This window comes from Trachinotus anak, unplaced genomic scaffold, assembly GCF_046630095.1.
Source record: "Trachinotus anak isolate AG129_WGS33_773 ecotype Australia unplaced genomic scaffold, CSIRO_AGI_Tana_v1 ptg000024l, whole genome shotgun sequence".
Lineage (NCBI taxonomy): Eukaryota > Metazoa > Chordata > Actinopteri > Carangiformes > Carangidae > Trachinotus > Trachinotus anak.
This window is the reverse complement of record NW_027273875.1, coordinates 16,013,414-16,039,479: the sequence shown is the minus strand read 5'-3', so window position 1 is coordinate 16,039,479 and position 26,066 is coordinate 16,013,414. Positions and strand designations below refer to the sequence as shown.

Below are 26,066 nucleotides of genomic sequence, written 5' to 3'. Positions count from 1 at the left end.
GGTCGTTTTTCTTCAAACCTCTGATAAAACCCATAGGTGTGTCTCCTGGAAGGTGCACCAGACCTTGGTTGTCATAGTTACAATAATAAACACACGGACTGTACCAAGAGCGTATCTACTGTTGTTGCCATGGTTATGAAAATAACAGTCATGGCTTGGTTAGGTTAAGGAAATCATGGTGATTTGGGTTCAAATAAGTACTTTCTCAACGTTAAATGATCTTTGTTGTCATGGTTACAATAATAACAACATGGTTAACTTTGTTGAATGGTCGTGGATGATAAAAACAACATAAACTGCTACTTACCATGGGAATTGAACCCAGCTCTCCTGTGTCATATTCCTGTGTTTTGTTGACCCATCCACCCACCACAACCTCCTATTACAGTGGACTTTGTCTCTATAAACTACGTCGCCGCACTTTTCCCTTTGCTCCTGTCATAATTACTACAACCACTAGATGTCGCCTAGCAACAAAACATAACATAACTCATAATAACCTGCCGCAAAATAAATCCTCCTTCAAATGACCTGAAGCTCAAACACTTGGAAGAAAAAGCACAACAGAGAATCTGAACATAATTTTTAGAAGAAACTAAAAATTCCCAGAGGCCTTTAAAGTCAAAAACTATTTCTGAAGCTACTTTCTGAATGTATTTGTATTGCATTGTGTATAAAATATACTTGCAATGCAAAACAACTTCAGAATTTACGTTATCAGTTTCAAGTGCTGGACTGGGTGACAGAGTGCTAAGACTAAATAGAAAACATAGTTACCTTAGAGAGATTTTTACATTACAACTTGGTGTAGATGACAATGAGGAACAAACTCTGTCTCAGTGTTTATCTACACATATCTGCATGCACAAACATTTATGCATAACTGCGCATGCAAAACATTCATCATGGATGTACATATGCACAGATTTGAGTTTGCCAAAAAAAAAAAAAAAAATCAGGGTGGGAAATCATTCTTTGGGGATTTGAGTTTTCATACACCACCCCTGCCAAATGTTGTAGCACAAAATGAAGTTCAGTTCAGTTTTAAATGGATTTTATTTCATCTCGGAGCACATTCACTGGAGACTTTAGAAAGAGAAAGAGAGAGAGAGAGAGAAACAAAATCAAGGTGAACTTCAAAACATCTATTTTTCCCTGATATTCTGTAATGAGAATAAACCTTGGGATTTCACAAAGGCTTATAAAACTTGAATGTTTGGAAGGCGGGTTGTGTTTGAATGCTCCTATTCATCTTAACACAGTTTACTTATACCTCTGCACTCCTTGATATCAACCTCTCCAGTGGGTAATAGACAACTTGATTGTTATCATAGTCTCATGTAAATCATGCAAATGGGGCCAGTTACTTAGTGCATCAAAGAAAATTAGGACAACAATGCCACCAACCCCTGTACATCAATTTGCTAGGAAAGAACTTTAGGAGCCACAGTAAATGCCACATGTGGAAGACAGACAGCAAGATGCAGGAGGTAAACACTCACAAGAAGAGCTCTTGACACCAGAGTGTGTTGGAGAGGTACAGTATCACCTCACTCAGTTTGATCACAATTACAGGTCACGTAAACACCCAACGCTGGCAGTGGGCAGATTAGCAGTGAGAGACAGGGAGAGGAGGGAGAGAGAGTGATTATTAAACAGAAAGAAATATGCCTTCATATAAACATGTAATGAGTTATTTAAAGTCCACAGGCAGCAGTTTTCTTGACATCCCCCAGCTCCCTGCTTATTTCCATTAATCCTCAGCCCTCAGCCTGAAAAAGAAAAACATCTAGGATCTGCTCAGACTGGTTAACAAAAGAAACACCATCAAACTGCTGTTAAATTATGGATTTTTATGATTATGATGGGAGGCTCTGTAATTATTGCTATAGACAGCCCCTCTGGTGGACTCAGTCCCATTACTATCTGTTTTTTTTTAAGAACTATTATGTTTTAGTTCTCCCTGTCTCATCGTCCTCTGTTTTCTTTCAAATTCACATCACAAGAGCAAAGACTTATTTTACCACAAGTCTCAAGTCTCGCTCTCAGTTTAGGCCTTGTAAGTGTCAGTACTAAGAACCTTCAGTTATTTTTATTATTCTTTTTTTTCTTTTGCTTAGAGATCATCAGCCACATTTAAAGTTATATAATTTTTCCATATTGAAATGTCTGAAAAAAAAAACTGGTAATATCCTCTGTGCTCATGTACCAGTGCTGTGGTTGTCTGCCGGAAGCTCAGAATTGACTTTTATCCAGTAATTCACATTTTTAGCATATACTTTTTACAGCTTGGTCATTTTCAACTATATATTTGTTATATTGTTGTCATCAGATGTCTGGATCTTAAATTATCAGAAAAATAAGCTGAGTAAATATTAGCTCAGCTCCCAGCTGTTTCGAGAGTGAAACTGCTTAATTTATTCACTGGTTTGGAGAGGAGGAGACCTCTGCAGATAATTCAGCTCCAGGTAAAAACCTCCTGAAACACTAACACTGAAGGAATCCAAACCAGCAATGGTAGTGAAGACAACAACTCCCATGATCCCACGCTATGTCATGACATCACCCAACGCCACCTTTTGTTATTACTTTTATTGAGAGACCCCCTAGCGGCAGCAGTTACAGACTGTGCCTTTAAACACTGCATCTTTTATTGTTATAATCCTCTCATAGGTCGTCTGACCTGCAAGAGTTGGAGTCAGGTTGCTTTACTTCCTGATGTAGATGCTGATGTGAATCAGATAATACACTCCTGTCAGAGGAGGATATACTGCCAAGACTGGATTCAGGAGAAATGTCAGCGTGATAGATGCCTACAGTCTGTCATTAAAAGACTTCAAAACTTGGCGGGGTCCCAAGGCTGGGCCATGTGTCTCCATGGTGCCCTGCAGAGCTGCCCACATTACCCCAGCAACGAGTCAGGGTGGAAGATGGATGCGAACGTCATGGCGCTCGCTGTCGTACAGAGCATACCATTTGACCAGGGAGGAGGGTAGGGTGTGTGTTGGGGGAGTCAGTCCAGGTCTGTGCTGCCCACAGCTTTTGTATGTCTGTCTCATTTCACAATTCATCAGCCGAGCGTGACTGTCAGGCGAGCCTTCAGCTCTAGCGATCCATCAGGACCTGCCATCCAGCCATCACAACTGAGAGATGAGGCCCGAGCATTCGAATTCCATTAGCCCCATCAGCCTCGGCTATACCACCAGGCAGCCCACTCAGCCAGCCAGCACCTTGTTCGGGACTCAAAAGATAATAAAAACGTATCAGCGAATCAGAAACAGCTCCCGTCTCCCTCCATCTGCTGCCACTCCCTCCGACTTGTGTGGGATACACTGCTGTATTAAAGGCGCGTTGACTGACATTCCTTTTCTTTTCTGTCCTTTCACATTTTCTCTTCTATATGAAATATTTTAGCTCCTTCCAACTCCTTTCATTCTCACATCAGCCCAGCCACTTTTCTCCCGGTCTGAGAGAAATAAATAAAGAAAAAGACCCGAACTTTCAACTTGTAATCATGGGGTTGCACAGACATCAACACGTAGCTGTCAGCTGCACTTTGACACTGAGGCTATTATGATGTGAGGGTGGATTGCCTCTTCATCCTATGACGTGATGAAAAAAAAAAAAGAAAATCTGTAGTCATGATTACATGTGAGCATTTTGAGTCCTGTGGAATCATAATGGTGGTATCACAGGTAGACAAACATATAGATACTGTAAACATACTATATACTGTAAATAATAAATATTACAAATAAGACTAGGTGATTCCGTTGAAATTAAAGTATAAAGTATATTTCAATATTTATTTGATATTAATAAATAAATATTCAAATTTTTTTGCCAATACCATTTTCACAATATTGCAAATGTATGAAAAATGGCATTAGTTTCATGCAATTATCTGATTCATTGTTATATTATCTTATGACTGATTGATTATATATCATCTTATCATATAGATGTATGTAAACATAAAATATCATAAAATGAGGTAATGATATAAGTGTCTCATGTTCTAAGAATGTATTCATTGTTATGTCAAGTTTGCAGGTCCTGTGAGGCACGATAACATATTGCGCCTGTTTAATTGTGGGAAAATAGATAACCTCCTTTAAAGCTTCAGTAGGCAACAATTTTTTTGTCTTATTTTTTGAATCTGTCACTATATTCTGACAGTCAGTACATGAAGTACATAAAGTACATGAAAATCCAGCTCCTCTGGCTCCACCTACAGCTTGTAATGCTTTTTGCAAATATCCACCGCTCCAGGTTCAATACCGCCAATCAGACCCAGGGGGAGTGTTGGCTGACTGTCAATCACAGCTCAAGCACATGCTGCAGACAGGTTCACCTGGCACGCTGCCAGATGTGCCTACTACACGGCTCTTGTTTGTACCCGTCTGTCGGGGTGTAGAAGCAGCTGAGGCCCGTGCTTCGGTCTCATAACTCTGTCCACATCAGCAGGTAAAAATGTCACATTTATCAAAGTGCCAGTGCTTAAAACGCTGCAGTGAATGCTAACTGTTACTTATCGGTAACCTAGGCTATGTAAACAAGCTGTACTTTCAGAAACACTGCAGCCTAACTTTTATCCCAAAGTTGACTATTGCTAAATAGTCTTACCTAAAGTATAACGTCAATATCTAACATTATTTGAGAGTAGAATAGGCTAGTTCTTAGTTCCGTGTGTTCCATACTTCCTGAAGTCTCCCGTTGCTGTGGACACTGTGCTCATGCACCTGCATGCACACTCTCTTGCATGCATTACCTCCTCTGTAGTCGGGGGAGGGACTTGGGAGATACTTTTTGAGCTTGGCAGAGAGTGGGGGAGGTCCCTGAAACTTGTCTCTGTTCAAATTTCCTGCCTAAGTCCTGGATTTTCGTAAGCCTGCCGACTGCTGCTTTAACTGAAGGTTCAAGTTTCAAGACAGTAAACTTAATTTTTGGTTAGGCAGTTCAACTTAAAACTTTAGTTCAGGCTTTGAGTTTATCCAACCTTTTCCCGCTGTTAATTTATTACAAGTTAGAGTAACATATTATTTTAATTCAATTCAGTTTTATTTGTATAGCATCTTATCATAACATATACTATCTCAAGGCACTGTACAGAATCAGGTCAAGACCTTACAGACAGTTCCCGCCATGAGCAGCACTTATAGTTCCCGCCATGAGCAGCACTTATTGACAGTGGAGAGGAAAAACTAACTTTAACAAGAAGAAACCTCCAACAGAACCAGACTCAGGGTGGGTGGCTGTCTGCCTCGACTGGGGGAGAGAGGAGAAAGAGGGGGAGAGAGGGAGAGAAAAGAGAGACCATACTGTTGTATTCAAGCAAAGTCATACTAGTTGTTATAATTGTTAGTTGTAAGTCTAATAATAATAATAATAATAATAACCCCTGGGTATAAGTGCCAGAGTTAAAATGTGCATAGCAGTAGAAACCATACAGTTTCTACAATGAAGGCTGGCACTTAAACGACTTTCATAAATAGGCTGTGTCACTTTAAGAACATAACTTTTCTGGAGCTTGTTTGAGCTTTATGTACTTGCCTCCACATGAGCAGTTATAGACTAACCTGCTCATGTTTAGTATTTTTGTTTATCTGCCTCAAATTGGGCCATAGAGAGACACATCACGTTTATAAAATTGTGATTGGTTAAGGGGTGGGACTAACAGGTAAGGGAGAAGGAGAGCGGAGGGAGACGTGGGATGCGACCGTGGCCCTTTGCCAAGGGCCTATTTTTCCTTTTACAGTAGCGACTAGCTACAACAGTAAGCAGAGTGTTAAGCCAAGAGTTAAAGACACTGTTAGTATCCTGACTCATTTGTAAAAATGTGTTATATGGCTAAAAAGTGTTGATTATTGTACTGTGCATGAGAGTTAACTTCAGCTCCTTAGGCTGCCAGTCCGCTGCTCCACTATCCAATTAGCTTCCTTGCTAATGTTCACTAATGTTCATGGACTTCGAGACTGGAACCAATTACCACACAGCGCACCGTGTGACCGGAAAAGCACGGCTGCACCTCTGGCTCGGAGGGAGACCAACTGTTTCTTCACTGCCTCTGGGACAAAGGAGAACTTTTCTTCATTGATACTGGGACTGAGAGTGGACCATCGTCAGACATTAAAGTGAGGAGACAGTTAGCAGTATGTGCGTAATACACTGTTGAGTCGCGCTTGTGAGTAAAGAGGCTATCAGTGCCGCGAAGGTCACACGCCTCACCCAGGCTGTGATCAGGCCTGCAATGGGGCTTATTTGGTTTTGTTAATTGACAGCTTTTGTTTTTATTCTCGTGCGGGCCCACAACAGTAAAACCAGTATTTTGATGTTGTTGAATCGTGCGCTGGCTTATTAAGAGTTAATCCAGGCATTTGTGGTTAATTAAAGCTACACATTCACAGTATCATACTTAACTATTTTAGCAGTGTTTACAGTATTGACATTTAAAGGGTAGTGAAAGTGAGAGTAATTTGTGTTTAAGGAAGAGAACCTAGGGCACTGTATCTCATGGTAACTGATACGGAGAAAGCACTACATAGATATCTGCAGAATGAGGACAGAGTTCCCCCAGCAGCCTTGGTCTATCACAGCATAACTAAGGGATGGTTCAGGGCTCACCTGAGCCAACCTTAACTATAAGTTTTAAACCTAGGGTGCCTGTCTCCTGAGCCAAGACTGGGAGTGGGTGCCACAGGGGAGGAGTCTGATAGCTGAAGGCTCTGCCTCCCATTCTACTGAAAATGGAGTGTTCTGTTGGGATAATATGAGCTATTTAACATACAATGGAGCTTGGTAATGAAGGACGTTGTATGTACGGAGGAGGATTTTAAATTATTTCCTGGATTTTATAGGGAGCCGATGCTGAGAAGCTAACACAGGAGAGATATGATCTCTTCTCCTGGCTCCTGCTGCAGCATTTTGGATATGCTAGTCCATCCTGACAATACAGGATGACAGTAGTCAAGTCTAGAGATAACAAATGCATGGACTAGTTTTCAGCACAATATTGCGCAGGTGGAAGAAGGCTGTCCTAGACGCTTGCTTTATGTGTGAAGTAGAGGACATGTCCTGGTCAAAAATGACCCTGGGGTTCTTCACAGTAGAACTAGAGGCCAAGGTAAAGCCATCCAAAGTAACTATATGATTAGATAATGCTTTCTCAGGTGTTTAGGGCCACATCCAATAACTTAGTTTTGTCTGAATTCAGAAGTAAAAAATAGCTGGTCATCCAGGTCTTTATGTCTTTAAGACGTGTGTGAAGTTTGACCACCTGGTTAGTCTCATCTGGCTGCATAGATAGATACAGCTGGGTGTCATCTGCATAACAACTTGCTGGTGATATTGCCCTAAGGAAGGGTGAAAACTATTGGTCCTGGCACAGAAGAGTCATGTGTCATGTGTGCATAGAAGAGTCATTATGAACATGAACAAACTGGAATCTATCTGATAAGTCTGACTTAAACCAGTCTAGTTTGGTTCATTCAATGTCAATGACCAGTGTCTGTAATAAAATCCTGTGATGGATGGTATCAAATGCAGCACATTGTCTGAGGCCATGAGATCATCATCGGTAACTTTCACTAGTGCTGTTTCTGTGCTATGATGGACTAAATCCTGATTGAAAAGCTTCAATCAAATCATTTCTATGAAAATAATCACATGACTGGTTTACAACGACCTTCTCAAGGATTTTAGAAATAAAGGGGAGGTTAGATATAGGTCTATAGTTGTGTAAAAAAAATCTGGATCAAGAGTAGGCTTTTTAAACAGAGGCTTAATTACAGCAACTTTAAAAAAAGCTTGCAGTCCAGAGCCTGTTAGTAAAGATAAATTGATGAGATCTATTATAAATGCTCATTAACAGTAAAGCATCCTTGAACAACCTTGTTGGAATTGGGTCTAAAAGGCAGGTTGACAGTTTTGATGAAGAAACTTTTGAATTTACCTCACAGAGATCTGTAGGAGAGACTTGTATAAAAAGACGTGTAACAAATTTCAACATGTACCTTTCCTCTAATCCGAAAAAGGTTTTTCTGGAGAATTAATTTTAACCATAACACAGTGTATGCTGGGAAGTATATGCAAATAAGATAACAATGTTTCAACTTCATTTGCATGAGCTACTTCAGTGAACTCTGAAAGTGATGAATTGAGACTTGGAATGAACAAACATATCTAATTACACTAAAAATAAATGTTTAATTAATGCATGGTTTGATTTGTGCCAAAGATCAAATAAACATGTACTGAAAGTATTTTGAAAGTTTTCCTGCATTCACAGATTAAGGTTCAAAGTTATCGGAATCAGTTTTCATTGAAACAGGAGATTAGGTTGATTTGGCAGAATTTTCTAAGGCTTAACAACTTGTAATTATGCCAAACAGTATAAATTGCAGTTTGTACAGTGTGAAATGAACAGTATTAGCTACATAGCTGGAATCAATGAAAAAAAAGTAAGGTCTGCACACTGACTGGCATTTTGACCTGACTTCCTCTCTTTGCAGAAGGTTCAACTTTGATCAAAACATCTTTTCGAATAAATGTGTGACTTGGAGTCAGGTGTGAGGCTATTGAAAAAGCAGCATGAATGAAAACAAGTACTGTCTGCATGTCTGTGATGTGTGTATACTTACGCCTTTTCAGTTATGAGCATAACTGGCCAATATATTATATGAAAGCCAGAGAAATAGTTTGAAAGTGTTTAGTGTCAGTTCATTGTCTTTTCTCATGTGGATGTGAAGTGCTAAAGCAGCCTGAGCTGCTGAACCCCGGACTAGGATCAATATGTTATTTGAATTCACATACAAGCTTGTACTGAACTCCTTACATGCTTTCTTCAGAGCTGCTTTATAAAGTGTCTTTGTAATAACGTTGCAGGTAGTGGTATTATGTCAAGTACTGAAGTCAGTCCTGGGGAGCGCTGAATTGTTTGTCTTCACATGATATTAAAACTGCTTTCTAATGTTTTAGTTGGAGAGGCGCTGTCAGAGGCGTCTGTGGGCCACACTCACTGAACAGCCTGGCATCAGGGCAAGTTTCTGACTCTGAACCTTTTAACCAATCAGATAAGGCCAAATTCAGGAAGGGGTGGGGGTGAGGGGGTTGGGGCTAATGGCTAATGCTCATCTGTCTCCAGTTACAGTGAGATTCACAGAATATCTGACACATTTCTGAAAAAAAAAGAAACAGAACAGACCTGAAATGAACTTGTTCAGGGCAATCAACTCACATTTCAGAAATGACTTTGTCTTATATGTGACTTTGACCCACTTACGACTTTCCTCTACTTTCTATTATACATTGATAGGACATTGATCCAAGTAAGTAGATACCCTCCCATTTAACCAACAATACCCTGAGTGACAGGATTATGTCCTGTCACACTGCCTTCTCTTTCTTCAGCCAGCTCCAGTGTTTTCACAACACCCCGGGTTTTTTAGTAGGTAGAGAAGATGAGCAATGTTGTCTCATCTCCAGCATTGGCATCATTGCCTTTCTCCTTAATCCTTCAGGCAGTCAATTTGCAGCCAGCGAAGTGTGAAGCTCTATAATGATGGGTTATTGACCCGTTTGCTGTTTGGCAACGAGGACTGAGGCAAACTGAAAGGATAGTTCCTGTTTTTCCATGTGATATTCAGATGGCTTTCTGGTGCTGAGGGTAATGTAACTGAAATTGATAGTGTGGTTGTCTGATAATGGCCATACAAATATGAGCAAATGTTTTGCCAGCGGTAATGCATAATGAATTAAGTGTGTGTCATCTTCTCTTAAATTTTGTGTTGAAGCAATAGACATGGCCTAAATCAACACGTTGTTGATTTATGTTTTTGTTCAGTTAATTTTAAAAAGAATTATGGATTAGTTCTTTTTTTTCTCACCACCCTGTATCATGAAGCTGACTTTAGCAGTTAAAAACACAAAAACAAAGACAGTCATTCACCCTGGTTATGTGTATCTGTATAAAAATTTGCAGATCACAAATGAAGACACATTTGTAGAGGAGAAGATTAAAAAGCGACGGTGAATTTAAAAAAAAAAAAAAAAGTAATTTTTCTGGTAAATGTCTGGTTGTCAGACACATTGGCGCAATGCATTTCTCTCCATTAGACTTTCTCATTCGCTTAAAAGATTAAAGTTTTTATTTATATGGCAGAGGATATATTTCTAAATACACAGTCAAGGACACGCTGACAGCTATTTAAAAAAGTTACCATTAAATGTTGCTAAGTATCAGGAAACGCAAATGCCTGATCCAACAACAACAAAAAAAAGACATCTCAGGTCCCGTCATCTCATCTAGAAGAAATTACATAATTGAACTTTCTTAGAAAGCAAGTTTTTTTTTCTTTTGTTTTCTCTCTTTTTCTATCTCTGTCTCTCATTCCATCTCTCTCTGTTTCCCATGAGGTTCCTGCAGTTATTCATCTTGACGCGAGGGAGGGGAAGCCTCAGGGTAACACTTGACAGGGATTCCTCTCCATGATTCCTGGCATCTCTTTCCATTTCCCTGCTGTCACTGTAGGGGGATATAAGGGAGTCATAAAAGAATGCTGTCATGTCACTGTCACAAACACTGTGTGGCACCGAGACGTCCGGCACCAATGCTGACTGCGAGCAGCAGAAATGTGTTGCGTGTGTGTGTTTATGTGTGTGTCCATGTGCTGTATGTCTTTGTGGGAAATGGTTTGGGGCAAAGAGAAACTGTATTTCTGTCTTTACCTGCCAGTTTGAGTTTCATATGAAGTTGTAGTGGTACCATTAACAGGTCCTGCTCTAAACTCCTGACATAGAACCTCATTAAAATAAGGTCTCACATTTTCAGAAATGAATGTTTGTTCTGACTTGCTGTCCGAGTTGTCTTACGTCAGTTTTTTTTTTTTTTTCATTTTGACATCCTGATAAATTCAAATATGTTTAATACTGTGGTAAGTTTTTAGTTTTGGCTCATGCAAATAGTAACATTCAATGAGGCTTTTTCCGGCAGCAAACAGGAAGCAGCAAACTGAGTTTGTAGTGAGCATAGAGGCGACATAATAATGTAAAATTTCACAGAGCAAAAAAGTCTGAAAAAAACAAATTTTCTTCCATTCAAAACCTTGTGGTCCCATACATATGATGTAAATGTAATATATGACATATGACACACATGTCCCTATATCAAGAGTGATGTTGTCACCTATATTATTATCAAATATATACATGAACAAGATATATGAATATATATATATATATATATAAGTTTATGACATATATCAAATACCCATAGTAAAATTTATGTATGTACATATATTGAAAATATCTATATGATGATTTTTTACATGGTATAAAATGCTACAACCATACATGTTAATGATATATTGTATTGAATTTAAATATGCAAGTTTACTAAAACAACATACATATAGAATTTCTATATGCTTATATATATATATATATATATTTATTTATATATTTATTTATTTTTTTACATATTCTACATTTGCACATGGGCTGTGTGTGTAAAAACTCTGTGACTTATGACACATTGTCTTTAGATGTGAGCGGGAGTCTTTAGTTTTTGAACAATCTTTTTAAAGTTCTCTAGTGTACGTTAGGCAGAAGGATACTTGTAGTTTAATGCAACTTGGGCTTTACTGGGTCATTGGTTGCAGTACTCACCAAACAAAATGATGAGATCTGTGACCACCACTTTATGCCTCATCACATGAAGGACATAAATTCTGATGAACAGCTCCAATATGGATGTAATCCTCCAAACGAGCCAGCAGTTTAGCCAGATTATCTAAACCTCTCTATTTGGTGAGAATATTCAAGGGGTCGGTCATAATCCCTCACTGCACAGAAAACCTGCCACCAACACAGGAGACTCTCAGTCCAACCAGTTTAATGGTCAGTCATTGTTAGTAGTGAGCCGGCGGACCTTGAGGATTCATGAATAAAACATTGCATGTGTGTGTGGCGATCGTAGGCAGTAGCGTTATGGGGCAGACAGTCCACAGCCAACTGTGCCATATGGTGTGTCTCAGTTCATAATTGAATATCTGTTTGAAATCAAAATTCCAAGCACAACAAGCTACAGGGTATCGATGGATTCCACAGTGGCTGCGGTCTGTGTAGACGTGAGCATTGTCTGATTTACGGTTGTGTAAATGTTGAACATAGACACAATGCCTTAGGACTCTTTAGTTCATCTAAAAATGATATTGGCAAAACAGGAAAAGAACAAATGTCATTAAGTATTAATATGTTAATCTAGCAATTTTGGACAGAAGTGAGACATCATCCTGATTCCAAAGCCAAATTCTGAGAGCACTCACACCGACTCTTCTACTGTATTATATCAATATTTCTAGCAGCTTTTAATAGTCTGAAAGGCTTATTACAGAGGCTAGACCTCTGCTTCAGGAAATTGTATGAGATCCTCATGTTTCACAGTTCCTCTTCACTCGTTTCTGAGTGTCATAATTAAACCTTTTTTAACTGCTGCCTTTTTTTAAAAATTATTTTCAACCGTAAGCTTCATTTTTTTCAGGGTCCAACACTTGGTTTAATGATAAGGCAATAACCCTCAGCAACACATCCATCTATCCTTATGTGTGCACTTAGTCCCAGTGACCTTTAGCTGCTGGAGTTGTTACTTAGTGCAGGTGACTTTCCTCTGCATGGCTGCGTTCAGTGATCTGTTGTAATTCCCTCTCTGTCACCTTGACTCACCCACCTCCGTTGTCTAATAACTGCATACAGTGGGACCTGTTTCATGCAAATGGGCTCCTGCTCAGAGCTGAGATGACCGAGGAAGAGGCTCGGCTGGTATCTATTAGCCGCAGGAAACCTTTACCAAGGAAGGGACATGAAATTCAGTTAGCGACTGAGGCGGTTTCTGTGGTTGGGATGTGTCTGGAGGGGACAAACGTTCACCTTGGCCCCTCTGATCCATCTGGAATCCAAGGCTTACCACGCTCCACCATCCTGAAACATGTTCTGGTCCACATCTCTCTTTCTGACGACATATTTCACTTTGATCTCTTCAAAGAAACCCTCAACACACCCCACCATGCAACGGAATTCAAATCATTTTCAGTAATGTAGAGCAAAAAGTACAAGTCCAACCTCTAGTCTAAACAGCTTCCAAAAGAAGAAAACAAGTTTAAACAGAAAATTGTGAGATACTGGGCTGTTTAACAGTTGTCAACAAGGAATATTGACAGTGCTGTCAGGGATCATGCCAGCTCACTGGCTTGGAAGGAGCTGTGATCAACTCAGAAAAGACCAGTCTGATTATAATACAGGACTACGGGGTGTCGGACGTCACCTTGGGCTGACTTTGTTTTTGGATCGATTGCAGAGAGATTGCACATGACTTCATATTTTTAATTGAGCAGCACCATGACCTCACTCACCCAGTTGGAAATGCCAGGAGCCAGCAAAGCAGGGAAAAGGAAATAAATTGGGCCAAGGTTATAGGGAAACAGAGCATGTATTTAGTGTACTGAGAATGTGGAGGAAAAGAAAAGGGAATCAGAGAAAGTGTTCGTCTTGCCTCTGACTGCGAGTACTTGATGCTCCGTGTGTGATGCCATTGAGCTTTGACAGCCAAACCTGGTTTCTCTGTAAACGAGGCTTGTAGTGTCTTTTTCCCCTCTAAAGCTGGCTATCAGTTGCAGTACCCAGAGGTAGCTGTGCTCTGGTTTATGCATTATTACTGCCAGGGACAGTGAGGAGAGCTTGTTATCTCTGCAACATGTGTGACCTCCCCCAGGAAATTCGCCCTGTAATAGCTACAGATGATGTGTATGTTTGGGATATTAAAGTGCATCCTTGATAGTCCACTACATGCATGCTTAGTTAATGTTGGACTAAATCCTTTGTTCCCCTCTTTCTGTCCCTTATTTAATGCATAATGGCTGGAGCATATTTGTTTTGGAGGACTTTGACGTCCTCAGTAATGAGTCATTCTGTGAGTTTATTGCTTTAAATAAAATCTTGTGCTAAGATGTTGAGAGGTGGATGATTGCAGCAGTTGTCCTGCATATTTCTTATTCCTGTGTTTTCAGTGAATGTTTAGTAGAACAACATCTCATACTATCCATGCTCACTTGAACCTGACAGAGGAACCTGTAGCTCATTTTAATGTTCTTTAAATTGCATTGCCCTTGAACTGTGTCATTAGTCCTTGTCAGGCAGATGATCTCAGCAGCCATGATGTTGATATGCTTGTGGTTACAACCATTATACAGTATAATGGCTCATTTGTCTCTCATCATTTCCCATCGACTGAGATTAAGTGGTTCCCCCATGCAGTGAAATTTAGATTTGTTAGCTGAGTGGTAAAGAAAACTGGCATATTGTGTGCCATGCTGGCTGAGCTCTGAAGAGGATGTGGTTTGGAATAAAATATTAATTTTGTTTTTGACTCTTCCTGTTGTGCCTGTGTAGTCGGGTTGTTACTATTCTAACCCCGTTGTTTAAGTAATGTGGGAATATTTCACTTTTTCCACTACAAAGGCAAAGACATACTTTATTCTGATTTAAATCGTATTCAGTGAACTGGTGAATTCTGCTGAATGTTCAAATTTTCCAGCTCTTGTTTGAAAGCCCTGAAGGTCACTGAGATAAAAAAAAAAAAATAAAAATAAAAAATAAAATCTGGGGTATCTTAAATATTTTGTTGTGTCTCATGTTTATGACTTATTTATGACCAGGTAAAAAATGTTTTGCCAAGATATAAATCTTTCTAAAGTGACTTAATTTTTTTCAGCTGTATAAACAGGTTAAAAATTGGCAGGTGGAAAAAAAAGTTATAACTTTCTAAATTAACTTTTTTTCATTTGTGAAAACAGGTGTTTTTTTCCATGATTACTTTTCTAAGTTGTTTTTTTTCCATCTGTAAAAATAGGTAAAACATTTTTTTTTTCTCTCACATGTAACCTTTTGAAAAATCATTCTTAAGGCCATTTCCTAATGGCACAGCAAGTTCCAGTGTGTCATTGAAAGTTGTTAATTCATTGCACCATTGTCGGGCTTTCTCACAGAGTTAATTATGGGGACACGTTCACCGAATAATTTTCCACCTGCTAAAGAATGGACATTCAGCGAGTGAATGTGGCCACATGGTGAGCAGACTGAATGAGAAGTGAAAGGCATACAGTGAAATTATTCGAAGTAGGCATCGTCGGTCTCTAGATTAACAAAGAGAGAAGAAATTAACAATTAATGGATTTTGCCAATCAAATGCCAAAATCCAGTAGAAGGTTCAGTTGTTCATGTGCAGCAGTATTTCATAGTGAACTCCAGTATCCACTGTCCGTATGACTGGAGCTTACTTTCTAATGTGCACTGGCATGCAGTGTCAGAGTATGTTAGTGCATATTGGATTATCTTTTGGGCTGCTGCACAGGGTCCCCAGACCCACTGGGCCCCAAAAGTCTGAAGCTTACTCCATATCATATGGGTCTACATAATATGATCAATAGCAAAGTTGTTAATATTTGCACCACTGAAGCGGGATTCTGTGTCAAACCCTAGATTCAAGTTTATAATCTGTGTAGAACCTAGCTATTGATTAATCTATATTGTAAAAAAATATAGATAATTAGGTACAGATTATCCATACCTTAAGTAATGCTTGAGACTGTCTATCATTTAACACATGTACATTAGTGTTTACCCACAGCCATCCAGATTGTTGTGTCTAAACTCTCTCAGGTAAGTTAAGTAATAGCATAACTTCTGCAAAACTCTGTTTTCTATTTGCAGCCTTTGCACCGTGAAAGATGGATTTTCCCCATCTGTTGAAGGTTTTAGTCTCCTCATCCTTTGTGCATCTTGGGCCGACATCAGACATATTGTCAGAGGCGGGAATGGCTGTGCACCAGGTTCTGCTGGCCATCCCCTGCCTCTGTGTCCATATCTGAGGGCAGATAGCTGGAAGAACACTCTGGGATTGTTGTCCTTCCTGTCTGGCCACCTCTTTCATTCTTGTGTGAGTTTGTGTGTGTGTCACACACCACCAAGTGGGGCTCGCTTCAAAGAGAAACCAATGTGTTTATTTGCCAAATACTTCTGAAATATTCCTTTTCAAGATGGGCAATTATGTAGCGTGAGTATTTACAATGCATCTGTCCTTCCAGCTCAAGAAGTTGAGCAGAGTAATTATTCTCCAGATATTCAGCAGCGACTGCTTTCCTATGAAGCATTTCTTCAACAACATTAATGTCTTATGCGTCTGTACATTTTACACACACTGTGCTGCTACTGGTCTGACAATTGTTGCACTTAAAGAAGTGAAAGACTTGGTGATGTTTTCATTGCTGAGAGAATTTGTTTCAGTGGCTGTGCTGGGAGATAGCAGAGGAGTCTAGACCACACAGTTAATGTTACCAATAACAGCAGGAGGAGAAAGAATGGATGTTGCCGTGTTGAACGGCAGCACCTGCAGACAAGCTCTCTCCTCTAAATCGAGTTCAGTGAGTCTCACCGAGGACGCTTAAGACCTGTGACCTGCAGCGCAGCCTGGTATTAATCTTCTATTTTCCCCTCCTCCCTTCGGCATTTTTCTCTTAACCCTTTAGAGTTTCCTTGAAAACAAACGTTTGAAACTGTCCTGTCCAAAATGAGCCCATAGGTCATCTATGCAGCATGTTATTGTGGCCCATAGTTAGGTTTTCTTGCTAGGCGACAGCCAGTGGTCATAGTAATTATGACAGGAGCAAAGAGAAAAGTGGGGTGATGTAGTTTATAAAGACCATGTCAGGAGGAGGTTGGGGTGGATGGATGAATATGACACAGGAGAGCGGTGTTTGATTCCCATGTGAAAGTAGCAGTTTGTGTTGTTTCTATTATCTATGACTGTTCGACAAAGTTAACCACGTTGGTATTATTGTAACCATGACAACAAAGATCATCTAATGTTGAGGAAGAACTTGTTTTAACCCAAATCACCATCTTTTTCCTGAACCTAACCAAGCAATGACCGTTACTATAGTAACCATGGTGACGAAGGTAGGTATGCTGTTCTCAGTACAGTCTGTGTGTTTATTATTGTAACCAGGACAACCAGTGTCTGGTACTCTGCTGCTGTAGGGGCACTGTTTCAGGAGACACTGCTGTGGGACGAATCAGAGGGTTGAAGAAAAATGACCTATGTGGTAGTTCAGGTTGGAGGAGCTGTGAAATGTTTAGATGAAGACGGCAAAAGAGGTTCATTAGTGCATGATACTCCCTTAAAGGTAAAGGTGTCTTTTTTTTTTAATGAATTTGTTTGAACTTTTTGCACCTTCCCTTCTATCTTTTGGTGCAGAGTTCAATTTTCTCTGCTCCACACAAAATATCCAATCAATGCTCACTCCTCCTTCCGGTTGCTTTTGAGACAAGATGTCCCGGTCAGTAGCAGAAACAAGCACAGCTCCTTCTCACAGGTATCATGCAATGGGAAACCACACAGACGCCCAGGGGGCAGCCACGACTTTCTCCTATCTGACACAGACCTAATTCCTCTTCTGCTTAACGAGCCACTTGATCATCCTGCCAACTCGTGCCGCCAGATCAATTTGAGCCGAAGCAGGAAAAAGCATGGGTAACATTTCTCCCTGCTGGAGACATTTGAAGCTGCTTATCAACAATGGGCAACAGAGCAAGACAGGCACTGCTGACCCCAGTGGCCCTCGTGTAATATGGTGGACTCTGGTATGAAATGAGAGCTTGTTACGAGTGGGAATTGGGAAGGGAGGGGTTCTGTAGCTGAAGAGGATGTCAAAAGCCATTTTTCTTTCTTGTATGAAAAGAACAGGTTCTGCAGCATTTGCACTTTGTTTTGTCTAAATATTCAAGAGGAAGTAAAAAAAATCTGTATAATATTAGATTATGCCAACTTTGCTTTGAAGCATACACTCGTTCACATTGTTGTAAATAGGTCATACCTTTTTGACACGAGATAATGCTGCAGTGTTGTGCCAGCGTTTTTGCTTTTCGCATTGGGGCCTTGAATGGTCTCGTGTTCAGCTCGAGTTGGAGCGCTTTGCTGTTCAGTGAAAATGCCCAGCCTTGACCCGAAGCTTTGCAATAAGTATGGCGGCACAACTCAGCACATCAGCATTTACCTTCTGTTCTGTGGAACCAAGGTTAGCATCTCATTGGGAAGCTGTGAGATTTATCAGAGTATAGTGGGATCCACTGGAAGGTCAGCTGGGATTCGGATGCTTTGTTTGAACTTTAAGCACAGAGATATGCATTAAGGTTTACCTGCTCCCGCTGCTTTGCAGGGATCTAAAGATGGTCTCTTGAGATGCCACTTTGGTACAAAACCTGAAAAGGCATTTTTAATCAAGATTGATGGGGTTGCTCTCATATATCCAGCACTTTGCTTTCACTCTCTGAGGCTAAGATTGTGCATGTGCGCAAGTCTCTGTTATTTGCCATTTAAGTAAGATGCTTGCCTGTTTTTGTCTAGCCAATTCTTGTTTTCTGAGTTGATGAATATGAAGGAGGTGGGCGAGAATGAGGAGATTCACAGGGTTATTTTGAATTCACTGTGAATTACAAAACAGAATAAATATCTGTAGACCACAAATACTCGACATATACTGATTATAATTATTCATTCAGCTGCATTCAGCAATTGCCGTCAGCACCATTCATATGTGTTCCTTCTTCTTGCTGCAATAATTTTCAAATCAGCCGCATATCCACCTTACTTGTAATATCTCAGGGTGATTTTCTCATTAGAATCCTTCTGAACATGGTCCAACATAGTCCAGATGAGAGAAGAAAGGAGTTGATAAAAATGTTTTCCTTTTTTTTTTTTTTGCTGTGGGTCTCATTTTTCAGACTATGTATGGGATGCCCATTCTGTGTTTCTGTATGTAGCCTGAGGGAAGACACTACTCAACAAATTAAACATCAGTTGAAAAGTGTTCTGTGTAGGAAAGATGCAAAATACAACAGGTGGCCCAAATAAATTGGAAACTGGCAAGTGAGCCCATATATACATAGACTCAGGTGGTTTATCAGGAACTCCTAAATCTAAATCTAATGCAGTCTAAGACAACAGTCCTGCAATAAATCCTCTATGAAGGTTACACTGTTCACTTTGTGTGAAAACCTTTTGAAAGAGTTGTTGATTTAATAGTGGGATCATTTGATGGATGGAGTGTGGTGCTGTTGAGCTATGTTGCATTACACAGAGATGTTTCTGTTATCCAGCCTCCCCTCACTGATAGAAATGGGGTGGTGTTATATGGAATCACCTGCCCATATAACATAATACAAACCTCCCATAACATTTGGTGATTAAAGGTCCCATATTTTACACTTCTCCAGTGTTTGATTTGAAGTGTCAATATCTATTAGATTAGATATCCATTTGTGGGTTTTAAGCTCCAAAAAAAAAAACATCTGAGTGTAGTTTTAGATCTCCTCTCTCAGGCTTCTCCCTGGAGCTCTAGTGACAACAAGTCGGTGAGACTCTCACTTTATACAATATAGGATCTTAACCTTTACCTTACCTTGGACACTTTGGTCGTCACAGCTTTCAAGTGTTTGACTTCTGTCTCACTGTAGAGAAGAGACAAGAAGAAAGATTGCAGGAGTGCTACTCAAAGAACTGAAACTACCAGACATATTCAAAAAAATCATTGGAATTGTAAAAAGCAGTAATACACTGCAGCTTTAGTTCAAATCACAGAACTTGGATATGTCAGTGGATGAATAACTGCTACTGTTGTTACGATTCAGGTACTGTGAGGAGTCTGAAACTCTGAGTCCTCTCTGCAGGTCAAAGTTAGTTTGTCACAATTTCTTTCCTAATTTGTAATTCATGTTTAAGGTGGCCTAATTCATCCCACTGATGGCAACCTCATTTCCCATCTCCATCTCCACATGTATATTTGACAGGAATATCCCAAGGGAATGTTGCACCTTCAAACCTTCGTACCAAGGTCTTTTATAGGGGGCTGCAGTGATATTTGACTAACCCTCATTAGCTTGGCCTTATTTCTAAGACAGATGCCCCTTAACTGCTTTCAGCTCTTCTCCTTCAACATGTGAAAAGGATCCATTCTTGAGGGAAATTGTCACAATCTGCACTGAGGAACAGAGCATTCGAATGGTGACAAAGTCTCTTTTCTCTTTTCTTTCTCAGGCCTTATAACAGACCACATGTCTCTGGCTACAGCCCCGTCTCTGCTTTTTAGTTTGCCAAGTGTGACTTAAGTGCCACTGTCACAAATATTTGAGTGGAGCATTTGTTTGTGTCTCTGTTTCAGTCACTCATGTTAGCTAGGACTATTGCTCTCTGTCAAGATAAGTCTCTGTCTCTGGTCTCCAATCCTTGACTCCTGTGTGCACGATTGAAGCCCTCTTCACTGGCAAAGTTGATTCAAATGGGAAGCTTTATTTAGTCTGACTGCTCTTCTGTCAGGGCAGCGACTGTCACATCCTCCGTATGGTTACCTCCCACCATGATAAGGAGTTGTTAGGATGATAAGATTATAAGTTTGCTATCACTTTCTGATGAGGCACATTTATAAAGGCTTATAAGCTGTGATTAATGACTTTATGGCTGGTTAAAAATCATCACTAATTCTTTATAGATCAGCCATTAATAATAACAACACTCTTATTAACCCTTTATAACTTGTGCCCTATCAGAGTTTGTTACTTCTCAGCAAGAATCACTGTTTTCACTGTGAGAATGCTTACCTCCATCTACCCCAACTGCTGTCTGAGAGTTTACTTCATGTCCCCTGTCAATGCTAATTATGCCCCTTCTGTCTACTTTATTGAAAGCACTCAGTTTAAAAAAAGGTTAAATTGTTCTTTAATACAGCTGTCACAAAGCAATCATCTGTTGTTTATGTGTAAATCTCTTTAGATGAGAGGTGACTGCAAACAGCTGATGGTTCAAAAACCAATCAGGAATGGAGGTGTATTGTTAAGTTTGTATTAGCTAGAGAGCCGTGGATCAATGAAGTAATGACAGGAAATTGGTAGCAGCTCTGTTGATCTATCAGTAATTATGTGTTTAACAGCAGGGAGCTACTCTGGCAGCACTGTGTGGTTTAAAAGCGCTGAGAGCTACACTTTGCTGATTGTTTCATGTGCTGATGAGCAAAAACCTTGATGTCTGGACTTTTTATGTGCTGTGCTTTTAACCTATGTGAACAAAAACCTTCCAGTTATTGTCCTTTCATGGTAAATATCCAATTATGACAAAATAATGTCACTGGTGAGAGCTCTTTATTGCTTGAAGTTGTTACATTTTAAAAATCACTAAAACATTGTAACTTGACAAACAAGATGATCTCTCTCAGCACTGTGCTTTGCTTTGGTATAAAGAACATTAAAAGGCACTAAACACTGCACAATAGCTCTGTATGTTGACATCACTCATTATTAAATGAATCTTAAATTTAGATGTAAGCAGTCTTATACTCCTTTATATAAGTCAGGATGTGCAGCTACCAGGAGTAGTTTTCAAGAATTTCAAGAATTCGTCCTTAATGTAGTTAAGTCAATTCCAAGCCAATTAACATTCAAAATAGGGAATTAACTTACTTAGAATAGGATTAATGTTGTTCTTGATCTTGGATCTTTTAGCAGTCCACATGTGGCAGACATGTATGAAGTCTAGTCTGTTCACTTCTAGTTGGAGGAATAGGTACACTCCACTAAGCTGCAGCCTTTGTGGTTGGTCAGTCCGTCAGTCCACCATTTTTTGTCCAGACTGAAATATCTCAACAACGACTTGATGTTCTCGCATCAAATTTTGCTCAGATATTCATGGTCACCACTCGCTGAATGGTGATGGCTGTGGTGGTCCCAAGAAAACTATTGGATAGATTGCCACGAAATTTAGTTCAGACATTCGTTGTCCTCAGAGGACGAATCCTAATAACTGTGGTGATCATCTGACTTTTCATCCAGTGCCACCAGCGGGACAAGGTTTTTAGTTTGTCCAGACTAGGATGTTAGGTCGAGTGATTGTTATGAGACCGTATAGTTTTTCTCATTGTAGCCTTCAGTTAAACATAAACCATCAGCACTGTTGTCAAAACATTAAAAGAGGAACTGCAAAGCAAATTAGGATTCAAGCTTGGTATCAGAGAATGAGTTGGTAATGTACCCTCACACAAGCTAAAAGAAAAAAAAAATATATGCTTTTGTCTTTTGTTGAAAATTCATAGTCTAAAACTTGTATTAACTCACACTGTGGGACTAAGAACATGTTTCTTGTACCTTGCTAAAAATAACTGAAGATCAAATTTTCCGGTCCTCCAACCTGAACAACCACACAGGTCGTTTTCATCAACCCTCTGATACGATCCATAGCTGTGTCTCCTGAAATAGCGCCCATGGCAGAAGGAATACTGGACCTTGGTTGTCATGTTTACAATAATAAACATGCAGACTGTACCGAGAGCAGCGTACCTTCCTTTGTTGCCAGGGTTACTATAATAGCAGTCATGACTTGGTTAGGTTCAGGAAAAGATGGTGATTTGGGTTAAAATAAGTACTTACTCAACGTTAGATGATCTTTGTTGTCATGGTTACAATAATACCAACGTGGTTAACTTTGTTGAACAGTCTTTGATAATAGAAACAACATAAACTGCTGCTTTCACATGGGAATTGAACACTGCTCTCCTGTGTCATATTCATCCATCCACCCCAACCTCCTCCTGACGTGGACTTTGTCTCTATAAACTACGTCACCGCACTTTTCCCTTTGCTCCTGTCATCATTACTACGGCCACTAGATGTTGCCAAACAACAAAAAGTAACTATGGGTCACAATGACCTGCTGCACAGACGACCTATGGGCTCTTTAGTGAGTCCTGGTCAGTGCTAGCTAATCCAACCCACACTGAAAACAAGTCAGAAAATTGTTCAAATAGTTAATATGAGAAACTTAAGAAACTTATGCTGCCTTAAAAATATAATTTTTCTCAGATGTTTGGAGTAGTGAACATGCAAAGCTGCCAAGCGCCGGTTTTAATGAGTTGATTATATTTCATGATGATAAAAACATTGTTCTTTCATATCCAAAATTTATTTAGGCATAGTGTCATTTCAGAAAGCATGTGGCCCTTTGTTGGAAATCTCCTGGATCAAGGGTATTTGATTGGAATATAATTGTAATGAGCATATGCATATGAATTATGCATTCTGTAAATTATAATGAATCCCATGGTCATTGACAGTGACAACAGTCTGTCATTGTTTGGTTGATTACTGCTGCTGCTTCCTCTGTATCCACCTCCGAGTACTCTTGATGAAAAACCTAACATTCATTTAAACATTCACTTAGCCTAAACAAACTGAGACAAAACACTTGAATCACCGTCATGGATTATAAAGTCCAGGACGACACTTGGACGTTTTGTGATGGAGTTTCTTTCATATGTTGCTCAGTTAATTTAATTATATATTTTATTTCTGTTTTATCAACTGATGAAGGTCATAAATATGCTTGACACTGCTGTTAACACAGGTTTGAGATCAGTGGTTTTCATCCAGTCAGCTGGTTCTAAGGCGTAGAGCCGATCAGCCAGAATGTATCTCAGCTCCTCAAAGACGTATTATCCCACAACCACAAATCTGTTCCTACAACACCTTGACTTCTTATGATCTGCACTGTGAATGGCTGTGAATGCAGCTGAAGCCATTTGTGTGGAGACAGTGAGATTGGAATTTCTCAGTTCTGCCTGGCTGGGGGGCGCCTGCCACATTTTAGTGCAGTGGCTTCTTCTCTACAGACACATTAAATAGTTCTATTACACAGACTCTGCCTGTTGAAACAAACACAGTGCATGTGTGGATCAATAAAATGTAGATCAAGATGATGGACTGACTACAACAAGAGCTGAGACATGGTTAAATATTTAATATAGTGTCTTTATAGATTGTCTCGGAATTCCCAAAGTGGAGTGAAGACACTTTTATTGTGAAATCAACTGTGCAGCTATATTTGACCTCCACATGTTATTGCTTAGGGACCGAGAGACGCCAGCAGTCTTAGTTGCTCATAATCAGATTGTATCTATTTGACCAATAGAGAAATCAATGCTCTTGTGATGTACAGTTATTAATACAGTTAGGAATTATTCTAGTGGAAGCAGCTGATACATCAAAGGCCAAGGAAAACCAAGAAACTGATGAAAAGAAGAGATCCCTGAATCACAGCGGCAGTGAAATGCTGTCACCCATGCATGCTTCCAGGAGGATGGGTGTGGAGTAAGGGGGGCGGGCAGGTAAATCAAAAGAGGCTGGTGTGTGGATTTCCTAAACCAAACAAGTTGTTCCAAGCCGTGTGTAATTCACCTCACAGATGATGGGTTTTACAGCCTTCTCTCCTGTATTCTATCCGGTGGGGATCTGTAAATCTGTCAAGGAGAGAGTCAATTCCATTCCCCCTGCTGTAATCTCATTTGCCTCTGGTGCCAATGGTGCGTCAAATGTCGTCACCAGCTCCTGTGGTTGGGTGCAGCAGCGCCTGCCTGCCTGCCTGCCATGCTGCCAAGTCAAGCCTGGGAGTAAATTCCACCTGTCCCACATGAGGTGCTCCATCAACCACAAAACTCCATTATCCCAGAATGTTTTAAGGGGCTAATGGAATCCTTATCTTTATTTTGCACTGGAAGAATTTAATTACATGCTGTAGTAGAAGTTCCCCCAATTTATCAGCCTTACATGCATATCTGTCCTTTTTAAGGTCCCACACTGTTTGTGAGGATGTTCCCAGGCTGATGTCTGTGTTTTGCAGCACTTCCAATCACAGGAGGTAATCATTTTACTATTCCATCATAGGCGAGCCCTTTCTATATATAGCCTGCACCAACAGGGTATATGGCTGTTAGGAATGTCCTCATCCTCCTGCACACAGTTCATGTGCATGTGGCATTTCCCTGCAAATCTGCGGTGTGTTATTAGACCTAATAAAAGGAGCTGGTGTTATACATGCATCACCTTAATGTGCACCATGGAAATTTTATCAAACTATCTGCTTTTACTTTGTTTTCTTACCAGAATGGCAATTTTATAACAAGCTTTCCCACACGTCCTCCGTAATTATTGGGGATTGAGTGTGTGTGTGTGTGTGTGTGTGTGTGTGTCATAAGCAATCCATAAATAGTAAAAGAAAGCCAAAGAGGGGTTGCAAATGAAACGGAATAATTACTGTCGTCACATTTTGTTTAGGCAGCGATATAGAGATATGAGATATGTTTTGTTTCCAAATTGTCTGGGAGAACGTCTTTGATGACAGTTCCCTTTAAGTGGAAGCTGCAAATGTTACAGTTGGAGCTTGTTATAGCCGAGCGTTTCTACGCTCCACAGTGGAGGAGAGCTAAAGAGGAGGCGTAGCTGTGGTCTTTTGCTGTGGAACATTTCCTACCACATAATTTAAGGCCGGCAAGTTGCCTTCAAATCCACAGAAAGTTACTGCAAGGTTATAATCATGGTTAATTACACCAAATTGCGGTGATGTAAGATAAATAGATAAAAGCCAATTGCCAAGGGCTGTGTGGATTATTAGAAAACTGCAGCATAGTTTGGTTCTTGCTGCTTGAAATGATTTAAACAGTCAGTCCTCTTCCATTTGTGCTGTCAATTCTCAAACTTTTCTTGGATTCTTATTAGTGTGAAATATATATATATATATATATTAATATATATTAACATAGTTACAAGATAACTGTACCAGAAAATGTCTAAAATCAGCCCTGCTACATGTTCATTCACTACCCTGTCCTCCATGTCCTTAATGTCTGCTGTGCAAAAAGGATTCTTCTTTTGTCACTGAACATTAGCACTGAATGTAAATCATGTGCTGTAAAATGTGAGCCTGGGCCTCCATGACCTCATCAGCTGTGGCATACAGTGTATTCAGAACGTCTGCAGACCGCTTCGGTTTTTTCACATGTTATGTTGAAGCCTCATGCTCAAAGCCTTCTTTAATATGTTTCATCTCTCATCATTCCACACTCAATAGCCCATCATGACAAAGCCAAATTCATTTAAAAGGAACACCTGAAAATCACGTTGACATTCAGACACTTTGCTAT

The 26,066-nt window shown here is 39.9% G+C and overlaps 1 protein-coding gene across 2 annotated transcripts in view; it reads left to right on the top strand.

The window, feature by feature from the left end:
- Positions 1 to 26,066, top strand: part of ntm (neurotrimin) — a 419,652-nt gene that overhangs the window by 240,257 nt on the left and 153,329 nt on the right. The window lies entirely within an intron of this gene.